At 43.1% G+C, this 14,399-nt stretch overlaps 1 long non-coding RNA gene across 1 annotated transcript in view; it reads right to left on the bottom strand.

Moving 5' to 3' along the window:
- Positions 1-765: 765 nt before the first annotated feature.
- The window catches only part of LOC142813891 (uncharacterized), a 152,863-nt gene continuing 139,229 nt past the window's right edge, over positions 766-14,399 (bottom strand). Inside the window, exon 3 of the long non-coding RNA XR_012894718.1 lies at positions 766-822. This is a non-coding gene — a long non-coding RNA (uncharacterized LOC142813891). The remainder of the gene's footprint in view (positions 823-14,399) is intronic.

Genomic DNA, 14,399 nt, shown 5'->3' with positions numbered 1-14,399 from the left:
AGGGGCAGAATATCGGCGACCGCTGCACGATTTCTGCATAGGGCCACGGGACGAGAAATGAGAGAAATAGAAATTGTCTGGGTACCAGCACACTCTGGGAACCCTGGAAACGAGGCGGCTCACCTGAATGCTCGAGGTTTCGTCAGCCGGGTAGGTGAGCTGCCAGTTCCGGGGAGGTCCGCGAGAGATGGGCTGGTGTCCTTTCATGACATAACGAATCATTATAAACTAGAGCGGAGGTTTTATCCGCCCCCGCACAAGCGGTTGACTAAGGCGCAGGAATGCGTCTGGAGAAAACTGCAGACGTGATCTTTTCCCAACCCTTACGTGTTGAACAAAATGTACCCGGAGGAGATAAAGCCGCAATGCAAATGGTGTCAGGCTGTGGCAACATATGATCACATACTTTGGGAATGTAGCATAGTGCCGCCGCCGGTGGATATTATGCGTGAACCCTCTCTTGAGCACTGGGAGGCCGTGTTGACCAGCTCAGACCCAGTCGTCCAGTTAAGGGTCGTGGAGTGGGCCACACAGGTCGCCGCCAACCTTGGGTTGATGGCCATCTAACACGGAATCATCCTCAGTTGCTTTCTGACGAAATAAAGTTTTTCCATCCATCCATCCATATCCCATCACGGCAGCGTTCCCTCGCGGTTCTTGTACCACGTAAGAGCATCATCATCATCATGATTATCATGATCATCGTCATCATCAGCAGCAGCAGCATCAGCCTGGCTCCGCCCACTGCAATGCAAAGGGCTCTCTCATGATCCACCAATCAACCCGGTCTTGTGCTTTCCATTGCTACGTCGCACCTGCGAACTTTTGTTTAGAAAAAATTTATTTACACCATGTACAGAACACAAAGGCTTCATACCATTCCAGTAACAGGGCACAACAGGGAACTTTTAGAGCCGAAGCTCTTTATAACGGCACTCATTCGTCCCTTGTAGTCCTAGTCGTCGCGTGTAACAAGTCTTACATTTTGACCTCCAAGGTGGTGCCGGTGGGAGATTTTTCCTGTGCGTTGTTGAACAATAAAAAAAATTGCAGCGTGCGCCTCATTTTCTCCCATCTGGTCAATTTTTTAGAATCGAATAAGTTCTTTCATAGTAGTCAGCATGGGTTTCGTAAGACATTCTCATGCGAAACACAGCTAGCAACATTTTGCAATGATCTTCACGCATTTCTAGACAATGGTTTTACAGTAGACTGCATATTTTTAGATTTCGCCAAGGCTTTTGACCGCGTCAGTCACCGCTTACTCTTATTTAAACTCAGCCAGTTAAGCATTGATCCCCTGGTTTTCAATTGGATTCGAGAGTTTCTATCCAACCGAACGCAATATGTCAGCATTAATGATAAAAACTCTCCTGAAGTACCGGTTGACTCAGGCGTACCTCAGGGCTCTGTTTTAGCACCATTACTTTTTTTAATATACATCAATGATCTTCCTAACCAAATCACAAGTTCCATCTGTTTATTTGCCGATGATTGTGTTTTATATCGCAAGATTGAAGGCCCTAATGATACCCTAACACTGCAGAATGATCTTAATAACATTTCGACATGGTGTAAGCTCTGGGTTATGGACCTTAACACGTCTAAATGCAAAACAATGAGAATTTCCCGTAGTATTTCAGCATGCCCTAATTATTTACTGAATAATACTTCACTTGATCAAGTAATATCCTATAAATATCTTGGTGTGCATATTACTAACAATCTCTCATGGAAAAGACACATAGAATACATTACATCGAAAGCTAACCGCATGCTTGGTTATTTAAAACGTAATTTTTCCTTAGCTCCCCCGAAGTTAAAGCAACAGCTGTACATTACTTATGTTAGGTCTAACCTTGAATACGCATGCTCCATATGGGATCCTGGTCATGCTAGTCTGACAAACATAATTGAAAATGTGCAAAATCGAGCGGTCCGTTTCATCCTTCACAACTACCATCGAACTGCCAGTGTCACTGACATGAAACGAACACTTGGCATTCCCCTTCTTTCTTCTCGTAGGAGGTTATCCCGTCTTTGCCTTTTTCATAAAATATATTATCATAACAATGAGTTGAAGTCCCGATACATCACATCCGCATCCTATATCTCCCCACGTGTCGACCACCCTTTCAAAGTTCACGTACCATCACAGCGCACAGTCACCTACTCATATTCATTCTTGCCAAAAACATCTTATGAATGGAATCACCTGCCTGCGTCACTAGTCGCAATCAGAGACCCTGACCGTTTCCGGAAAGCATTAACGAACACGCTATAAAGCTGCATCACGTTCACAAATGCATTTACAACACACTGAAACTGCAATTTACTTCTTTACCACCTATCTCTGTACAGGTCTTGATCTCAACAAATTTTTTTTTTTTTTTTTTTTTTTTTGCCTTGCACTGATGTTTTCTTTTTGTGTGTGTAACTCGATAAAATTTGCTTTTTCATGTATCATTTTTTTTTTTTTTGAACATGTGTATTTTATTTTTTTTTTTATTTTTTTTTTTTTTTTTTTGAACATGTGTATTGAAAAGGCATCAGTCGATTATTTTTTGTGCAACATGCACTGACATTCACTGTGATTGCGACGTCAAAGTGTATTTTTTCGTCCTATTTTCTTTTGTTAGTTCATGTATAAACTTATCTAGTTTGTTTCCTTTTGTGCTCTATCTCTTAGTGCCACTTTTTCTGTGTATTCCTTATAGTGTTTTCATTTACTTCAGCCCCTCCCCTCTACAATGCTTCTTGTAAGCCCTGAGGGTACCAATAAATAAATAAAAGCCGAATGCTCCTGTCTCTCATTCCTCATTAGCAGCCATTGGCATGTACATTGAGCACTATCTAACAAGAAAGGGTCGCTACGTTATACTCATTGGGTGTAACCTCCTTAGTTTTAGACAGGTTTAGCGAGCGTTGAGCCGCAGTGCCATGAATACAGTGAACTAGTATATACCATGAACTCGAGATGGTTAAAGCTGGGAAGTAGACCCGAAGCGCAAGCCGTAAGAAAGTGTACGTGTGCCACCTCTCGATTAGTCCTTGGAATGTCCGCTGGATGGGGGTGCTTCTATATGGGGAATATGTGATGAAAAGATGCGAGATGGTGGTACATGTAGTGTTGAATAGATGGACGAACGTACACACAGACAGATGCATGGATGGACGCATAAACGGACGCAGGGGCGGATGCATGGACGAACGCAGGGACGCACGCACGGACGGGCGCATGGATGCATGGACGGTCACACAGACGGACGCATGGACGGACGGAAGCAAGAATGAATGGACGGACGAATGCTCCGTGCCACTCTCCATCATTCACTCCGTGGATATGCTGCATTTTTTTTAGTCTCACTTGCCCACCTAACTTTCTGTCTCCCCTTCGTGCATTTGCCTTCTCAGGGAATCCAATCAGTTCCAAGTCATGGAAATAACAAGCTTGGTATCTCGACTGCATTAGACCCGTGTCCTACCTAATTTACATATCGCATAGATATATACTTATTTTGAATTGAGAACCGACACCGGAAGATCAGTCGAAACAATTCTGAACCGATATTGAGGGTTCTCGAGTTAAGTGCATTCAACATGGAAGTGCTGATGACTAGATTTGCAAATGTGAGTTCATGTTATTCATGTAATGTTATTGGGTTCAAAGAGAAACAACGCCTTATCAGGAGATAAGTTTGCGTTCTGAAAATTTAAAAAAGATGATTATGTTCATTTGTTTTGTCACACAAACAGAGTCCACATTTATTTATTTATTTATTTATCTATTTATTTATTTTGCGTTTCTCATGACAATCTATGAAATTCGATGAATTGGACAGCTCAGTGAAATGATTTTTCCTGTTTTATTTTCTTACTTCAAGGATGTCAGCAAACCAAGAAAGCGCCAACACTCTCCAAGAGTCGGGTGCTCTTTTAACTTTTCTGTAGGCAATGGCCTGAAGATTATGGGTCCTGATAGATGGTTTAAATGTGAGTTACATATTCCGACTGTAGAGAATCGCGGCCCCTCTCAACAAATAACGAAAGCGTTACGAATTGCGTCACGCTTTCTCGAGGCCGTGTCAATTCTATTTTATTTTCTTCTCCGAGAACATGCATATAAAATGGGGCCCATGAGACATCGCTGCGAAAGTCATTTGTTGGGGATCTCGCGATCTATTCGCTTTGTGTCGAGTGAACTGCTGCTACTGTGAAAATCTCTGAAGAAAGGTGCCTCTTCCTTCATGAAAAAATCGAAAACAGAGAATAGCGAGGAGGGAATGGCGAATGAGACCAATCTGAGACACATGTGAAGCGGAAGAGGGAAGCTTACACAACATTTCCTTGAATTGGTCTCCTGAGCACTGTTTACAGCTTGTCTTTCAGATAGTGATTTTTTTTGTTTTTATAGTTTATTACAGCGAAATCTGTTAGGAGATCATTTTTTGGGCCACGCGCAGTTGTTGCCCACCGCCACCGCCGCCGGTGTCCTTAACCACATCGTGCGAAATCAGAAATGAAAAACCTTGCATTAATGACACAGTGGGGCTTGATCCCGGATCTGCCTCGTGCAAGATCAATATTATACCATTTAGTTACGCCGGTGCTCATAACTTGTTGTCAAACTTGCCTTAAGCAGGCATGACCTAGCACCAATGGCACGGTGGGGCTCGAACCCGGGTCCGCTGGGTGATAGCTCAGTATTCTACCATTAAGCTACACCAGTGTTTGTGACTTAATGTCAAGCATACCTTAGGCAGGCATGATGTCGGGAAAGCAATCACGTTAATACGACTTATAAAGCGTTTTGCAACAGCGAAAGAACAACCAGCCGTCGCACAATGTGAATAGCGTAACGATTTGGTCGTCCAATGATCCAACTTGTTCATCACAAGAGGTTGTTCTTGCTCCCAAATTTAACTGTGGCGCATTATTTAACTTCAGCCATTATTCCCCATCGTCGTCAGCCACTGCATAGACAATTGGCACAAAAATTCTGGCAAGTGTTTAGCGGATACCACGCTTCTCAAAAGAATGACGAAAAATAGCAGAGCGAATACCAGCCTACTACTCAAAAGTTTATTATTATTGCCCTAGTGGGTACCAACCTAGTTTGCTTGCAGGAGTTACCCAATGAGTGTTTTGAAAGGGCTCTGAAAGGCCGCTCTTTTAGCTTTCGCTGTGACTGTGCTGCGCCTATACCACGCAGGTCTGGCGTTTTTTTTTTGTATTGCTGTAGCAATGCATTCGCACTAAAACCTTGGCAGTGAGTAGTTGTATTGATACCCGTCTTTCTTGCTGAATACATTTTCTCACTGAAGGCAGAAGAGATGACTACGTTGACTAAATTATAAGCAGGCTGCTGATTCCGAAGGTGATGCGCACAGGTCCTGATTACGCTATCGCGATCTACTCTTGAAGACAAAGCTGCAGAGTCATCTCATTTCTTTTTTTTTAAATTCGAATTCGGTTACTGCGGAAATGCTAGATAACACAATTTATATTATAATGCAATTTACAACTAAAGGGTACGTGTCTCGCCGTGTCTATAACTAACACCAGTACGCTATACGAAAATGCGGTTTAGCGAATCAAAACGCCCATACCGTGGGGTTTTGCCAGTGACCTTAACTTTATATTGTAAAATAATACCACAGAATGGAACGCTTATTCTACATGGCTTTACATTTCGTCACGTCGTGAATATCCCCATGAATACTATCTTGCGTTGACCTACAGTAATGGTGAAAATGTTCTTGTTCCGTATGAATTAATATTAAACATAATTCGAATAAGCGTAAAGTTATGATGTATGTCTAGATAACTTTAAAGAGAAAATCTTTAGTATAAACTTGCCTAATATATGAAGAAAATATAATCAGTGAGTCTCAGTTAACACCTCACACGCAGTCGTATGAGTTGTTTTGATAAGACATAATAACACGTACTACCCGTAGCTCATAACACGTCTTTTTCGTAAAATGTAATTTTTAAGGGTTATTCAGGAACGGCAACCACACCTAAAAGCTCGTTTATGAAAATTATGGTGAGGAAAATTAGGGATTGGCTTGCTTGAAGTCGCTTTGAGGATTGAAAGTGGTTTGCAAGTGTCTTGAAAGGGCAGGATAGCCATTAGCAAAAATTTATTCGCATATTGGTGCCACTCACAACGAAGTAGGAGAAGCTGTAGCAGTAAAACATTCTAACTCATTTGAAAAATTTTGTTCAGCTGATCTGAAAACTTTGCGTTTCAGTTCATTTTGGGTATAGTACATCACTGTTTGCTTGCGGCACAAACTAGTTGGCCAAGAAACCTGTATTGACTTAGTATTTTCCATGAGATGACTGAAGCGCATTGCTTATTTGTCATGTAACCATAACCAGTTCTAGCAGTAAGAACATGAGAATGAAAAACACTCATTAGGAGATAACGTGGCGAAGCGATGAAACACACAACTAATGAATTACTAGCGTGAAAAGAAAGCAAATAAGTGACTATTATCGACTACCTCTCTTTGCACGTATTCCGATGTTTGCTCGAAATTTTCGTAGCACAGGCAATGGCAGCAGCACCTAAGAAATAGGGGCAACAGAGAATTAAAAAATACTTTGAAAATGACGGTTACGAATTGACTCTCGGAAAGTCACGCATTAGAAGCTGGGAGTAACAGCCCAAGCTTGAGTTACTTGGCAACATGTAGACCTCATGCAGAAAGTGAAAAGTGCGATAAGCAATGATGTTCGGCGCCTTCCCTGGCCAGTAATTGGCTCTCAACTCTGTTTTCTTTCTTGTTTGTTTTGTTGCTATTTTTGCACCCCCCCTTGTCTTTTTTTGCTTTTTTCTTGCGAGGGAGCGCATTGTCATTTTTTCCCCAGCTAGATCTGATGATGTGCGAGTGTGCAGGCGCAAGTCAAGCACTCAGAGAGGGCTGTAATTTTAATCTTTGTTTTCCAATCTACGCAACTCCAGGCATACGGAAAAACAGCGGCTCTGCGGCGCGCCCAGCGCAAGTCGTGACCTCCTGCGTCGCCGCGGTGCTCCTTTGATGGGTGAAAAGCACGCATTGCCGGCACCCGCCTGGGCCCCCCGGCGGAGGCTGGAGGAAGTGCGGCTGTGTGTGTTATGGTGCACAGTGAGGGTAATGCGTGTTTGAAGCTCACCGAGCGCACGTGGAAAAGCACCCCGCGGGAGTTGTTGCTGAACCGCTGTGGCGGTCTTGGCTGCGCCCTTTGCCCCGGCCTTTGTCGGCTCGGCGGATCACGATTCAGAAAACAAGAAAAGCCCATCTGAAGTCGTCCAAAAGCTAAAAGAAAGTGGCGGCACGCCACTCGTAGTTGGCCTCAATTTTCGCTTTCCTTCCTGTGAAAGGCGTATGGTTGCTTATACGCGCGTGCATATTCGCCATATTTTCACAAAGGAAGCAAACAAAGTATAATTTATAATTAACTGCATGAATCTGCATTGCGAGAATACGCGAGGGTAAAACGAACAACTAATCGTCTGAAAATATTCACTCAGACAAGTTGCAGCCACAACGGTAGTCTTCGAAAATGCTGATCAAGGGTCTGAAGAAGTGTACAGAAATAAAATGACAAGAAAAGTCGAAGCAGCTTCGTGCTGTAGTGGTGCGAAAGAGTAAAGAAACTGCGGAGCTAAGCAGACTCCTTTGTTTCTTTTTATTTTTATCTTTTTTCCTGTAAGTTCCTTCTTAAGTTTTCTTTTTCTAGAGTTTGTATTTCTCTCACTCTCTTATACCTTTTTCCTCTTTCTATTTTCTTTGTATTTCTTCCCTTTATTTGCTTCTTTCTTTTTCCCTCTCTCCCTGCATTTTCTATTACTACTAGTTCCCTCGGTTTCTCTCTTTCTGTTCATTTCGCTCTCTTTCTCTTTCTGCTTTTATCTTTCTCATCTTTCTTTCTTTCTCATTTTTTGTATGCTATGCATCACTCGCTCCTACCTCCTCATCTCTTTCCCTTCCACTGCACACCTCCCTGCTGTGCTATACTATGCAAGTTTATGTCGTGCTGTGCTAGCCGAGTGGTTACAACTCATGCCTTCTTCTTTCACTTTCTGCTGTGGGTACGCGAATTCCAATGGCGCTTTAGCATGATATATTTATTAGGACGGAAGCTCCTAACCCCCGTATTCACAAACGATACTCGACTCGACTTTCATCCTTCACTTGAAAGAGTCGAGCACTGCGCCGCTGCTCCGCTGAGAATAACGCTGCGCCACTCAACAATCGCAGCAGATTATCGCTGATATGCAGTGACTTGCCGTGCCTACAAGCGGCACTCCCATCGGCTTTCTTAAGTAAAGGTGAAGCGTTGAGTGAAGGGGCGTTCTTGAATACGTGTCAGGCTCGCAGAATCTCCCTTGACGCCGTCATCGTCATAGCTTCCCGTAAAACCGATACAGTGTTACATATAGCGTATATAGAGCGTTCATAGCGCATTCATAGCGCGCGTAGAATTTAATTATGGGCCGTACTCGCCCCCCCCCCCTTCCCCCATCAGTCCGTCCGACTATCCGTGCATCTGTCCGTGCATGCACTTGTTCGTCCATCCGTTCTTCCGCGCGTGCGTGCGTCTGTCCGTCTGTCCGTCTATCAGTCCTTCCTTCTACTCATCCGTGCACGCGAGCACCCGCCAGTTCGTCCGTCCAACTGCGAGTCTTTTATACTAGTCGGTGACATCAACGTAGACAATATGGATCATACGACCTAGCCTCGCTCCATCATCAGCATTCACTTTGTGGATGCTTTTATTTTCTGCAAAGAAACTCTTTCTGTTTCTTTTTATCTATTTCTCTCTATGTCTCTTTATCTCTCTGTCTCTCTGAGCTCATTCTCTCACACATCCGCATCCAACGTTGCTCAGATTGGTGCGCGCGTTTTTGGAGCAAAGAAAAACCTACGATGAGGAAGAGAATGAAGGAAGCGTGTGATGATTGGTGATGACGGTAATTTCTGTTCACGCATCACGGAGCAATGCTTGGCTCGCCGTTTAATTCAAATTGTAGGCAGTCTCCAGGGACAAACTGATCGTATAACTATAATTCAAGCTTCCCCAGTTTTCGCAGTCATTCATTTCACTGGGTGCTCTCAATTCGACGGTGGTGATCCGGTGAACACAGCCAATGTTTTTGTGCCTCACGAATGTCTTCGTTACGACGTGCAAGCAGTGCGATAAGTGAAATGGGTTTGGCGCGACACTGTTTGCGTTTTCTTCCAAACTGTTCCGAAAAGCAAATACGGCAAGATTATCAGCCCCCGCTGCACGCGCTATGTGTCGTGAAAACTGATGACGCCTGCTTACTTAGTGCGGACATGTACTCTGCTTAGCGTGTACAAGACCTACAAGCCGCCAGCTTTGGCCCGACCACTGTGACAAAGTGATGCGCTTGCCTGGCTAATTATGCAAAAGCAAAGTTTACTTTGATTACATTGGTTCAATTGTATATGTTTAGTGAGACTCATGGCGTGATTCGTAATTAAATGTTCTTTGTCAGAGATTTCACATTATCCCCTAAAGGTTTTCTACTAGCCTCCAGCTGACAAGTGACTTTGTATGGTGACATCAGCGCTGTACAATGTGCATAATGCAGTTGCATAATTGTCGATAATATGAATGTTTAGAAAAGGAAGCCCAAATAGTGATGGTAACGTACAATAACGAAAAACAGGTCACATGCCTAAGATCTGAAATATTGTTGGAAGAGCGAGTAAACATCCCAGTATCTATTTTTCATCAGATCACGCAAGCCGGCTGATCTTCTTGCTATGTTTGTACTGATATACGTGAAAAAGTGTATCTTGCATCCACTTTCTATGTTTCAAGCATAAACGGGACGTAGAATGGCGTGCAGGTTGCAGCAAATATTGACATGCTGGTGCGTGGGTAGCATGGTCGCATGGCGTGGGTAGCGTGGTCGGACACGAAAGGATAGCAAGCTCTCCCTGTTTGCTTCAGATAGCGTATACAGAATTTCAACAAACATGCAAGCTAAGCTATAGCAGCGTCTGTCAATTGCGTCACTAATATCAGTAGCCTGGTATCTGCACACTCGCAGTAATTGAAACCAGTGGGGAGGTACCGCCGGACAGAAAGATGTGGAGTGATTGCCACTGGACAACGCATCCGGCGATCATTTCGTGAGTGCTGCATCATATGACCTTTTGTTGCCATGGTAAGGCTAAATTTTATTTAGAAACGTGTGATGCGTTAGAAACTGTTTATTACTGCCTGATCGCTGAAGCCTGAGGCAAATAACGAGGTTGTACTTGAGTTCCTACTAACTCACGCAGTCATCGACGGCTGTAACTCCGGAAGATCTCTGTCTTGGGGTTTCCACCACACAAATTTTTATATCAGTAGATATTTCGTACAGCTCCTTTTACCCTTGCGGAAAACACTCTCAATTCCTCGTATCCGATAAGTCGTGGGATCAACGAGGGTACTTAGCACACCTTTAAATTTCCAATAATGTTGTTTCCAATGCCCACATTCGCCTGCCCCTTGCATTTTCATTAGCTAGTCTTTCCTGCATGGTCTTCTGTGTTTGTTCATTAACTCCTAACGTCTGATAGTTTCATGCTAGGTGTTATTCGTGGGTAGCAGAGTGCAAGCGCTGCCGTCGCTTGCTCTCATCCCCAATTAGACACGCCCACTTAGCAAGTGTGGATTTCATTTGCGGCTGCCTTTCATTCCCGACGCGTAAACGATTTCTGGGAAGCCACCTGTATCGTTGTGCGAAGTGTGCCGATTTCTGCGCTGAGGCTCGCACGGCTTGGCCACTTAGGCCGCCCTAAAGAGACACTTAGATAAAGCTGTTCACGGTCGTGTCCGCGGGCTGACGCTTTTTTTCTTTTTCTGTAGCTTACGCTTCAATTGAATGCTTCAATGTGGGCTTTTATTATCAATAGTCGTGGTTGAGCCTCTTCATACACAGTGTCTTCGTACACAATGTTTTTTTTTTGCCTCCTTCTTTCTTAATAACTATTCCTTTCAGTGGACAGGTGATTTCAAATATACGATAACGAGGACCATGACAGGCCCCGCCGCAGTGGTCTAGTGGCTAAGGTACTCGGCTGCTGACCCGCAGGGCGCGGGTTCGAATCCCGGCTGCGGCGGCTGCATTTCCGATGGAGGCGGAAATGTTGTAGGCCCGTGTGCTCAGATTTGGGTGCACGTTAAAAAACCCCAGGTGGTCTAAATTTCCGGAGCCCTCCACTACGGCGTCTCTCATAATCATATAGTGGTTTTGGGACGTTAAACCCCACATATCAATCGAGGACCATGACAGTAGAAGCACGCTTGCTTCTTTTCTCTTCAGTCAATACAACAAGACTCATTATGATCATTAGCCTCTCTTCAAATCCCATAAGCGCGTGGGGAAGTAATATTGACTATATATTACAGGTGGCTGCGTAGTTTGACAGAAGAGACCTCGGATATTTCGCTAACCCCGTGATTGCTTGCACAAAAGTAAGAGCCTAATGCATAGGCAGGCTTGAGTAAGGGCAAATTTAACAGCAGCCCTTACGCTATTAACCACATAGTTTGTACTATACACCTACTTCGAGGCAACAAATAAACGGTGCATTTTTTACATCAACTCAGCAAAGCCGCCAAAAGATATTCTCAACTCATCAATGCAGCCAAAAGATTTTTTGGGGAGGAGGGGGAGGTTTCAAGTGGCAGAGGGAGGAAGGGTGACTTCAAACCATAGTTTTTTGATAATATGCGTGTGCTTGTATGTGTGCGTGTATGTCTGCACGTGTAAAAATAAAAATTTTCAAGATGGGTGGGGGTTTAAACCTCAGTACTGGCGCCTTGGCTACGCCACTGATTCAACATCACTTCTGAAATTTTTCATTTGCGTCAATGCAAATGTGTCACCATCGACACGCAAACACTCACAAAAAAACAAATCAGCCAGCAGCTGGCTAGTAGTCATCCATAACATTCCACTGGCTGGCTCCACATGATCTTAATGAAGTGCTGCCTTATTTTTCTGTCGATCCTTTTAGCAATTCCTTTTGGAGCATGTAAGGTCAGGCTACATTTTATTGTGTATTTTGTTTACTATTTTTGGTTTAGGGTAAATGCTTATTTTGTGCTCGCACTATTACAGTGTCTTTTAAACTGAACAGGAATTTTTTCAGAAGATAACACATTTATATAATCAATAAAGTCCTAATACACGGCCATGTACTATTTTCATACCGATTTAGACAAGACACTGTTAGAGAAAGACCACAGACACGCCAGGCTCACCATGAGGCTATGACTGTAGCGTTTCAATCAACAACGGGCTGTGTCTGTAGGTACAGACCACATTTTACGAAAAAATGTTGTTGCGGATAAATATTTACTAATGGATGTAGGCCATATTTTATCTACCGTTTCTGTCTTGGTGAAGACAAGACCCCTCGCCGAAACTGCGATGGCGTTTTTCGGCACTGAAACAAAAACGCCACTATTGCTTCAAGGACACAATAACGGCAAGAAGTCACGAGCATTCTTGTACATACATTCAAGATTCTCATGTCTGTAGAAGGCCCTATGTATTTCTTTACCTTCTGTAAGCTCATGCCCTGTGCTTTATGCCCATCTGTTAACGGTTCGAACTGTGTCGTAAACTTATATTTTGCGACAAGAAACACGAAATAATCTGGGCGTCAACCACATTCGTGTTTTAATCTCATAAAACGACACCGCGTAAACCTTATTTTTCTTTTTATCTCACTACTTGGCTTGTTGACCTCATAAATTTAAAAAAGTGATAGAAAAGATTGAACAGGAAAATGAGTGCGCGTGGCACCAACAGTTCAGACAGTGCATATGCAGTACAACGACCATGAATGGTGCTCGTTAGCAGAACAGCACACCGCTCGTTAAGTTTACAGTGGGCATTCCAAACAGTGCGAACAATAACAGATTTGGAATTTCACAGCCCGCACTTGAGTGCGCTTTGCAGTTTTACGCACACGACCAAGTCTCTTTCACGTGAGTTCTGCTCGACAACAATCATCCTAGGACTCTGACTAAGTGTGGCAATTTAACTTGACACCCATATCGACAAGGCATACGAGACACCATCACCCCGGAACCCTAACACCTTACTTTGCACGGACAGATGCATTTAAATTTTCTTTTTTTCCACGAACAGTGGAAGAAAGGAACCTTCTAAAAGACTCTGTTTGAAGATCCACTTTGGTTGATTTACTATGTGTAAACTGTGTGTTGGGTGTGTAAACCTGTATACTTGTATGTTGAATTCTTTCCTTTTTCCTTTTTTACGTGACTTCAGTGCCTAACATGTACTTGCTACTTGTACCGTGCCCACCTGCTTGGACCTGTGAAGGTCTGCAGTATGCATTAAATAAAATAAAATAATAAATAAAAAAACTTCGCAGAATGTTTTCGCTAAACATTCTAAAGTGCTGGCGCGATTCTGTGTCGAAGTCGCTATTTATTTAGTACCGTTATATATAGTTCACCTGACCTACAGATGATAATCCATTGCAATCCAGGGCTTATAAACTCTTGTTAAATGGTTGATTCCTTTTTTTGTGCTTTAATAACTAAGTTTTGTGCCATATTAACATACTTATTACAATTTAAATGCACTTCACTCAATTTCATTCAATTGCGTCCCAATATTCTTTATACTTTTTTAATGCGATATGCTGATTACTTGTACTCGTCTTTCTTAAAGCAAAGCCTCTGCCTGTAGGGTATCCTCAAGTAAATAAATATGTATATATTACATTTTCAGTGCACTTGAGTCATTTTCATTCAATTGGATCGCATTCCTCCTTATACTTGTTTTAGTGCAATATGCTGATTTCTTCTACTTCTCTTTACTATGGCAAAGCCTTTGCCTGCAGGGTATCCTCAAGTAAATAAATACATAAATACATTTATGAATAAACAGATATTGACTCAATGAAGCAACCTTGTCAAACAACGCACAACAGCAAGTTCCAAGCACCATCTTACACTACAGTTGAGTACAGCAGTACTTCTTCGCAGACTGGTTGGTTCACACTTGTAAACTCGTTCTGCTGCGTAACCAGAAGGAAAGAAGGAAAGAGACCGAAAAGAGCACAGGTCAAGGTATAAGCATACTTGTCTGTCCCATTCTGACTTCATAAGTATGCATACTTCCCGACGTGGCCCCATGCACGGTGGCTCAAGAGCCCTGAACACTGCCCTCACCTCGATTGGAACAAATTTATTTTTTGTGATATCGGAGAGATATCGCGACATGCAAATGGACCTCGCGACAAGGTCAACGCTAACTATAGCAGCCGGCGGCTTTTCCGAGAAACGCTGAAAAGAGCCAGCAAAACTAGAAATTCGCTGCAGCAATAATTCTTTGTCGACTA

The sequence above is a fragment of the Rhipicephalus microplus genome, chromosome 4, assembly GCF_043290135.1.
Source record: "Rhipicephalus microplus isolate Deutch F79 chromosome 4, USDA_Rmic, whole genome shotgun sequence".
Taxonomy (NCBI): Eukaryota; Metazoa; Arthropoda; class Arachnida; order Ixodida; family Ixodidae; genus Rhipicephalus; species Rhipicephalus microplus.
Note: the sequence above shows the minus strand (reverse complement) of the source record. Positions and strands in the feature narration are given on the sequence as shown.